At 38.5% G+C, this 10037-nt stretch overlaps 1 long non-coding RNA gene across 1 annotated transcript; it reads left to right on the top strand.

Annotated features, from left to right (window-relative positions):
- The first annotated feature begins 357 nt into the window (after positions 1–357).
- LOC131990159 (uncharacterized) lies at positions 358–5574 on the top strand. The gene is made up of 2 exons (XR_009396030.1): positions 358–481; positions 4271–5574. It is a non-coding gene; the product is annotated as an uncharacterized LOC131990159 (long non-coding RNA).
- The last annotated feature ends 4463 nt before the right edge of the window (positions 5575–10037 follow it).

The raw sequence follows: 10037 nt of genomic DNA, 5'->3' as shown, positions 1-10037 counted from the left end.
AAGCAAAACACTTGGTTATTCAAAATGCTGTGAAATAAGTGTCTGTGTTGATTGTAATAAAGAAACAGTCATCCAGACGCAGCCGCAGGCCTCTTTATGTGTCTGAATGGTTTTGGATGAGTTATTTGGCAGTATTAGCTTTCCGGCTGTGGCTACAAAGAAACATCTTGTTAGCAGAATGAGTTTCGGTCTCCTCTGAGATTTTGTTGATAAAAATAAGTTAGCACTTCTTAAAAGAAGCAAATGAGAGAAATGAACAAAGCTCCTCCTGAGCTCAATTAACACGTTGTTCCTGTTGGACCGACAGGCCCAGTGTTCCTCTTCCCCCCGGAGGCAACGCCAGCAGAAAGGCCTCGCTCCGACTGTGTGACCTACGTCAATATTCCTGTTAGTCCCACATCCAAGAAGCAGCTCAACTACATGGAGCTGGAGCTGCAGGAGCCGGGCCCCCGAGGGACCGTCCCCAACCTGCCCTCTCAGAGTAAGAAGCATGATGCATGACCTCTGAACCCCAGCAGCTTCTTAACGCTTTTTACTGCAGCACCTCTATGGAAACAGCACAATCATGGCTACAAGTAGGGATACATTAAAATATATTTTGTGCAGTATAACAGTTACAATGCCTTAAATAGGTATGACATAGAAAACAGCTCAGTGTAAAGAGCCTTTCTGTGATGTGACTGTTGGCTTCCCAGCAGAGCAACACAGAGTTTCATGTTTTTACAGGATCTGCTTAGAGCCACTGGTTTATTTTTGGAAGAATTTCATTTGAGAAAACATTTTTTAAACTTCCTGACTGAAGCTTTCATTAGACATGAATTGTTCAAGGACTTTAGGAAATGTAAAAGTCCATCAGTAATTTCAGTTTTTACAGTTTCTAGCGTTAAAAATGGTGTGATTTTGGCAATAAACATGCCTTTCAAACCCTCTGGTGTTCTGTGGGGTTCAGAAGGTTAATTAGTGCTGATATACAAACGGTTTCTTTCTAAAGCGGTAATGCTTTTACCTTTTCACTCAGCAAGCAAGTTGACAGAGTCAGGGTTGAAAACATTTGAAAGCAATACAGAAACAGATCTTTTTGGGTGAGTTTTCCACCATGACTGGGTCCAGTTGAATAGTTGGATCAGGTGTCCTCCTGCTTGGCTGGAACAAACCCCACATGGCCCTTCCTTTAATCACTTTGACCCTGTTTTAAGTCCACAGTGGTTTAAAGTGAGAGCATCCTACTTCAGCTCCGACCCGTCCATCTTCAGACTTGGCCTTCATTGTGATCTCAACTACAGAACTGTAAAGTTTGGCAACTGCAACTTGCACCAATGATGAACTCTGTCCACAAACAGAGAGACATATAAAATATACATAAGACATATAAACACCAGGGGCCGGATTTACTAAAGTCTTCCTCAGATAACACAACAAAAAAAAAGATGCTCCTAAAATTGTCCATAAGAATGAACTTCTTAGTTTTCTCACTTAGGAAGTTCTTAGATTTTTCACTTAAGATCACTTGCCAGAAAAACAACTGTGGGCCTAGAGAGCCTCTGTTGTCTAATGAAGACGTGATCGATTCTGTCTCTCAGAGGCCTATTGGTGCATTTTGCTCCCTAGCTGCCACCCAAAGAACTTCCATCTAAAAGTAATACTTTTGATGGTTTTCAGTAACTCGGCCTGCTAAAATAATATGTTCATAGTGATGAATGAAGTAGTATCAAATACAGCAACTGCCTCAGTGATTTACTAAGAGAACATTGTAGTGTAATCTAGGAACAGGCCTACATGTCACACAGACTGGAAGACATTTACATTATTATATTTATATTATTATATATGTCAACTGAATAAGCTGAATAATAAGCAGAATAAGCTTGATGTGATACATTCACACAAAAACTACTCTGACCAACTTCAATGAACAAACTTTGTTAACACATTGTTGTAGGCTAAACTAAATATTAAAGAAATCAAATAAATGTCAAATGTGTTCAAGTAAATCCATATCAAGACTAACCTTTTCACTGTAGCTGTTTAAGACTTCTCCTGAAGTTGTGAAGAAATATGAGAAGAAATGTGACAACTTTGTTTTCAAGAATCTCATTTGTTCTCAAGTTCTAACTTAGAAAAAAAACTAAAGAACAGATAAGAATTTCTTCATGAATACCAAATCTTCTTAAACTTTGTCTGAAGAGCAAAGTTTAAGAAAAAAGTGTTCCTTAAGAAGCATTTTTTACTTGAGAATGCTTTGTGAAGTAGTCAAACCTTCTCCTGTACGTTTCTTCAGCCTCTTCTACCAGAATGAGACACACTCATACAGACATTAAACCCCACTGCTATTTTTAGACAGCGTTATTAAATCCTGCTATTAATGCACTGGTTCCCTGTATGAATGTTAATAAGTGCATAAATCTGTGGCAGAGCAATGCCCAAATGGACACCCTGTCATCATGAACGCCTTTAAATGCATATTCAGATCCTCATCAGAAAACCATGAAAGATTCATGAGAATCACTAAATGAGCGTCTTTAATAGATTAAATGTAAGCAGATTTTCTAATGCAAAGGTCTGAAAGAAAAATCCACATCCTGATTTGATTAAAGTTAAAGTAAAATGACCCCAGTCGTGCCCTAATGTCCTCCTTATGACTGTTCACAGTCTACGAGGCTTTTCTCGTCCTGCTCAGGTTTCTGATCGGTGCAGCTTCGTGGAAAAACAATATTTCAAATCTTGCCGACAGATATAAGAGAGCCATCTTAAAACAAGCCAGGAGATCGATGTCAGGATGAAAAGTGGCTCTCCATACACGATTGTTCTGTAATTCTATTTCACTGGAGCAGCGTTACAGGAATCTGGTTTCCTCTGGTCCCACTAACAGACAGCTGAGTCCTCGCCATCGGAGACGCGGTAGTGAGCCGTAATTGACAGACAAGTCGGCTATTAGCGTTCACTGCTCTCAGGAATACGTCATGAGAGGTTAATATCTGATGTCAGCAGTAGAGTTTATATCATTAATCTGTCACCAGGGAGGAGGAGCGTCCCATGAAAGAGGGTCACAGGCCATTCAACTCACTGCTCTAATGGATCCTCCTCCAGGGACTATGGACGTGTTGTTAGGAGCTGGTTGAGATTTCCTCAAATTTATGAGCCTGTAAAACACAAAACTGAAGCAGGAGACGACAATGATATTCATGCTAATGCAGGGCGATCACTGCTTCAGCCATTAGACCCTGACGCCTCCATTATTATCTGTTCACACAAGGAAGGCACCACATGCTGAAAGACGGCACACAGTCTTCATGTGAATCTTCTGCATGTTCTTCTGCTGTGTCGTCATAAAGGATCAGGTGTTAGTTTGTTGCAACTAATGATTATTTTTATAGTGAAAAATGCCCGTTCCAAATTCCTTGTCTTGAAAAGTGTTTTTTTGTTTGACCAATAGTCCAAATCCCAAATATGTCCACTTTACTGTTTTTTTTATTTTTATCTTAAATAAAGTTTGTCCAACTTTTGGTGTTCTAGCAGATTTCAGTCGTTATGCTAAACTAAGCTAAGCTAAGCTAAGCGGCTACTGACTGTAGCTTCATATCTAACAGACAGGCACATGAGTAATATCACATCCAAACCCAAAACTGAACTAATAATTGGAAATTATTTAATTAGCCAATCAATAATGCTGCTTCATTATTATTTCTTTGGATACAAAATTAATAAAATGTTTAATTAGTTTAAAAGCGTTCATATTTTACTCATTGTTATTCCTTCAACTTAAACAGCTGCGTGATTTAACATTAACTTAAAACTGAAATCAAATCAATATCAGTTTACCTTAAAGACCTCCAACACAGCCACACATGACAATATTCACCATGATGCAGATGTTTTCTTACTCCTATGTTACATACATACATGCAGGAGGTGGACATAATAACAGGAACACAAAAATGTATTGTGTTAGGAAACATTATAAATCCTTTTTTAATTTCACCCTGTGATGCTGACAGTCTTTGGGCCTTGGCTGCAGAGAGACTCTCTTTGTATCTACAGTCAAAACATGTTTTCAGGAAGCATGTGGGAGCCCAGTTGGCACTGAGAGCTTTTGGAAGAGAAACATTAATTTCAGTGTGCTACAAAGCAGGCTATGAAAGGTCTAAATTAAAAGCTTTCATTTTAAAACTTTAATTTCACTGTCAGGTCCACTATCATTTCAGCTCTATTTGCTACCAAATGATTACACTTTCTCTGACTTACTTGAAGGTCTGTTTTTGTATGTTGACAGGAAAAAGCTCCACCAAGTACGCCCAGATAGACATCACCGCCACAGAGACGGCCCACAAAGTGGGGACGCAGCACGCCCTGGGCCGGCAGGAGGGCCTGCACACTCTGGAGCTGAGGAGGAAGGGGACGCCACACTGAGTTCTCCATCTCTGAACTATTGATCTCAGCGGGATGTGTTTTAAGACCAGCATACTGCATCAAACTGTAAAGTTAAACAGTTAACACTGTTTCCAAAAGATCCTCTGAGGATCCACTAGATCCACTCAAGACATTCTTAGATCCAGATTCAACCGTCTCACAAAGGTTTGGCACAGGATCAGGAGCAACATTTCAGTCTTGGTGATCTTTGTGGACTGGGGCATCTCATTAAATGGCATTATGTCAGACCGGAGCCCCGGGCTAACTATGAGGAAGATGTGCCAGAGCTGAGCTGAGTCACTGATAAACCACAGCAGAGTTATCTCACACTCTGAACACGCAGTATGCTCTTTTTGTCCTTGTTTGGAAGGATGAGGCAGGAGAGGGAAGCAGGAACGGTCTTTATTCTCACCAGGAGTTCACACGCAGTTATTCTATCAGTGGATTCACCAAACTCACTTTTATAATAGATTCATATTTGGGGAAACTTTTCATCCAGTCTTACTCAGAACGCTCACTGAGAACTGAGAACGGGATAATTAATACTTCTGCATAATGATTTTTCCTGGGGGTAACTAATGGATCGGTGTTTATCATGAACAAAATCTCAATGCTGCTATTGTTTTTTCTGTTCTTCAAAGTTAATATGGAATAGGATTTACTCTGCAAAAGTTGTCATAAATAATACAAAGCAGAGAAGATGGTGAAAATTATTGGATTTTCTTAGAGAGTTCCCCCACAGTTACCTGTAGAGCTTTTTATCATTCTAGATAGTTTTAGGATGAGTTGGTACTCTGTTCAACACTGCTTTCTAGTACAATTCCTCTGAAACAATCTGGATTGATGAGTAGCACTCCAGCTAAGTGGAAACTATGAACTATGTATTTTATCACTGTGCAACAACACATGTCTCCCAGAACTGACTGCTGGCTCTCATGGCCATCATTTGTGAAAATGATGTATGTTAAAAACAAGTTTGAAGTTTTCATGTTTTACTCACTGAAGTGGTTAAAATCTTTTTTTATTATTATTATTCCAAATTGTGTGTGTGCACATAGGCATTTTCCCAAAACTGCAATTAAAAAAAACAAAAAAATAGATATTTGGTAGGTGTTTTGTAGAGATATTTCAATCGTCCCCTCCTTGAATTTTTATTTTGATATCTGTAAATACATTTTCTTTATATTTAGGTGATGTGGATTGTAATAATAATATAAACATGTAAAGACACAATGTATGTACAGAAAAGATGTATGGAAAGTGTTCAAGGACAGTGCCTGTTTCCTCAGGCGCTAATTTTGCTTCTTGTAATAATTATTTTTCTTGTAAATTATTTATGGCATTAAATAAAGTTTGGATGTGCCCGTTTAGTGTTCTCTAGGTCTACTAGACAGGTCTTAAAATTTTAAGTGCCCAAAATTCATAAAATTGCCTTATTAGAGTCTGTTGATGCGTGTTATGGTATAATTGTACCAGAGATGACAGAAAAACACCATATTGTGGGATGTCTAAAAGTCATGCTGTAGCATGTCGATTTCTGTCGAAATTGGTCAAATTTTAAAATGCCTAAAAATGATTGAAATGCCCAAAGTATTGTCTGCTGATGCATTTTGCCAAGAAATGATTTAGACTAGCAAATTTTAATAGTAAAGTAAAAATATATTTAAAAAACACCATTATTATAGTACCTTGAAGATAGTCAAAAATCTGTCATACGCCCTAGAAACGACATGATTTTCAAAGAAATCACACAATAATAAATTATCTTAAACAGTGAAAGAAAAGGAAAAGTAGTGTATGGTAATAGAATAGAATGCGATGAAAAAATGTCATTACAGTGTGTGATTTTAAAAAAAGTGATGTGTTTAAAAATGGCATATTATAGTAAGGCCCTGATTCATATGCTGGATCACTGAAATGATGATTTATTAGTCATCAATGCTTTGAGAACCCCTGGCTTAGAGCTTCTAAGCTGCATAGCTTCTATGGATGGTTGATGGGAGCAGAGAACCAGCTTGTATCCACAGCAGAAACATCTCTGCAGGAAAGAATCTGGTATCCCCAGTCTTGGCAGTGTGAATGCTTTGGAAGAGAAATACACTACACATTTATTTTTTTCACAGTGTGCTACAGATCAGACCTGTAAAAGGTCCAAATTAAGAGCTTTCACACAAAGGGATTATTAATAGAGATTGCACATATTTTGAATATGGGTGACTGTGGACATTAACACTGACCTGGAACAAAATCATACAGGTAGATAGGATAGCTTGATATTACATTACATTACATGTCATTTAGCTGATGCTTTAGTCCAAAGCGACTTACAATAAGTGCATTCAACCTGAAGGTACTAGACTTAGACCACAGGAATCAAGAAAGTACATAACTTTAAGAGCTAACTGTCATCGCTACAGGAGTGCTATATGCTGAAGAAGAGGAAAAGAAGAGCATTTTTACAAAAAATATATGTTAGGTGACCATGACTTAGCCGAGGTATTGTTGGAAGAGATAGGTCTTCAGCCTGGTGGAAGATGTCCAGGCTGTCTGAGGTCCTGATGTCTGTGGGGAGCTCCTTCCACCATTTGTGATCCAGGACAGAGAAAAGTCTGGAAGTGGACCGGGACAGTATCTGACGGTGATGACAGACAGTCCGATCCGGAGAGTGGGAGGGAGCCTGATAAGCCTTCAGACTTGATTAGGACGTGTTTTAACTGACTTGAGACTTGCTTTGACCAAACCTCTGCGTCAAAAAACAAAGTGAAGCCAATGCATATGTGCATTCTATCTATCGGCCAGCAGGGGGCGACTCCACTGGTTGCAAAAAGAAGTTCAAATCCATAACAGTCAATAGGAATATTGCCCTACTTCTCACCTGATTTATTACTTCAGTAAACATTTTGCTAATGAGTGTAAGGTCTCAATCGCTAATTTAAAGTCTTTCTCATTACAGTATGATCATTTTGTAAATAGATCATAAATCGGTATGTTTTAAGGTGCGGCTGCCTTGTGATTTACATTTCACTCCCATGATGCACTGTGTCTAACAACTTTGGCCATTTCACAGTGTTTTTTTCAGTTTATGAAAGTTGAAAACATAACCTGACATCACCTAACAATGTCTTGTTCAGTGTGTGGTTGAACTAAAAGTTCTTTTATACAGTCTGTGGCTTCCACGAGACTTGAGACTTGAGACTTGACAGGAGTTGGACTTAATATTTCTCCTGAATTGAGATCAGCCTTTTCTTCTTCTACCCTGTCACTTTATGAAAGAACGTACTGTACAGGAAGCATAGAAATGCTGCTCTACTTCCATTATATAACTGTACGAGTCTTTCACGGGTACATCGGGTTCAAAGAACAATGGCAACAGAGGCAGTGAATAAAGATCCCGACACGTTCTGTTCTTTGTACTGGTTCAATTATCTGAAATCTCCTTCTGCCTTTCGCCTCTCAGAAAATTACATCTACTGAATAAGCAATTGGTACTTACAAATCAAACTGTCAAATTTGCTTTGTCAGTCTTGTATATGTCAGAAAACAAATTCAAACAACTCAAACTGTTTTATTATTCATGCAAGGTAATTTTGCCCTCTGCTTTTTGGTACTTTATCACCGATCCCGTTGCTTCTTTTATTGGACTCAGCAGAAATAAAGACTAAATTTCATAAAATATGCAGGAACCAGGAGAGAGCATTATTTTCAAGCAACAGCTCTGTGGCAGGTTCCTGTCTTGAGTACATTAATAATTCTGCAAGAACATTCAGCACATTATTGTTTTTTCAGCCTTAGTGTGATGTATCTGATTTCCAACAACCATAACGTGAGCATTTACTGCACTCCTGCAGTCTCCTATTCATTTAGACTAAACAAGGTTTCTATAGAATGATAGAGGAAAGCTCCTGGAGTCATGTTTCTGAGCCACAGGTGAGTCTATAGGCACAATTCATAAGAACAATAACCTCCAACTGAAGCAAAGGGAAAATGATTAGTTTAGTTTACAGTGGGCACTTGATTAAAAGAGTTTTCATAGCTGCAATGATAAATATTGTTATAATAACAATAGATCAAATGATACTATGACTATAAGTGACTCTAAATGTATGAACATTTTGAAGTTTTCCACATTTCAAGTCAAATCATAAAGACACATAACGACTACAATGAGACACAAAGTAACCACCAAAAGACTCAAAATGACTACAAAGAGATATAAATAACAACAAAACAACCACAAAAAGAAAATTACATCTACTGAATAAGTAATTGGTACTTACAAATCAAACTGTCAAATTTGCTTTGTCAGTCTTGTATAAAAACAATTAAAAAGTAACTACTTTTTTATTCTTTTATTCTTTTTTTAATTTATTTTTTTATAATTTTTTTAAAATTTAATTTAATTTAATTATTTTTATTAGTACTTTTACTGAAGTAAAGGATCAGAATTCTTCTACTTCTTTTTCTTTTTTTATTCTTTTATTCTTTTTTTTATTGATTTTTTTTTCATAATTTTTTTAAAACATTTTATTTTATTTTATTTATTTTTCTGCGCATGCGCGGCCCCGTCGCGTTACTGCGCATGTGCGGCCCCGTTGCGCTACTGCGCATGTGCGGCCCCGTCGCGTTACTGCGCATGTGCGGCCTCGTCGCGCTACTGCGCATGTGCGGCCCCGTCGCGTTACTGCGCATGTGCGGCCCTGTCGCGTTACTGCGCATGTGCGGCTTTGTTACGCATGCGCAGTAGCGAAACGGGGCCGCACATGCGCAGTAACGCGACGAGGCCGCACATGCGCAGTAGCGCGACGCGGCCCCACATGCGCAGTAACGCGACAGGGCCGCACATGCGCAGTAACGCGACGAGGCCGCACATGCGCAGTAGCGCGACGAGGCCGCACATGCGCAGTAACGCGACGGGGCCGCACATGCGCAGTAGCGCGACGAGGCCGCACATGCGCAGTAACGCGACAGGGCCGCACATGCGCAGTAGCGCAACGGGGCCGCACATGCGCAGTAACGCGACGGGGCCGCGCATGCGCAGAAAAAATAAATAAAATAAATAAAATAAAATAAAATGTTTTTAAAAAATTATGAAAAAAAAATCAATAAAAAAGAAAAAGAAGTAGAAGAAGAAGAATTCTGATCCTTTACTTCAGTAAAAGTACTAATACCACACTGTGAAATGACTCCACTCCGCTCATTTTAACTACCTAATAAACTTTTAAGTGGTTTAATTTATAAAAATAGGTAATCATTTTAAATGTATCATGTTTTCATTTTAAATATTGACCTGAAAAGTAATTAAAGCTGTAAGCTAAATGTAGAGGAGTAAAAAGTACAATATTTGCCTCAAAATGTAGTGGAGTAGAAGTATAAAGTTACATAAAATGTACATAAAAGTACCTCAAAATTGTACTTTAAGTCCAGTACTTGAGTAAATGTACATAGTTACTTTCCACCATTGCTACCTGCCTCTTCTAACTTATACATATCAGTTAAGAGTCCTCCTTCAGACACTGTATGAGGATTAAAGGGATAGTTTGTGCATTAGTATACAAAACTTGGTACAATTATTGTCAATGCCCTCCTGAGGATAACCCTTTAAGGTTTTATTGATCGGCCCCTCGGTGGCA

Source organism: Centropristis striata, chromosome 17 (assembly GCF_030273125.1).
Source record: "Centropristis striata isolate RG_2023a ecotype Rhode Island chromosome 17, C.striata_1.0, whole genome shotgun sequence".
NCBI lineage: Eukaryota > Metazoa > Chordata > Actinopteri > Perciformes > Serranidae > Centropristis > Centropristis striata.
Note: the sequence above shows the minus strand (reverse complement) of the source record. Positions and strands in the feature narration are given on the sequence as shown.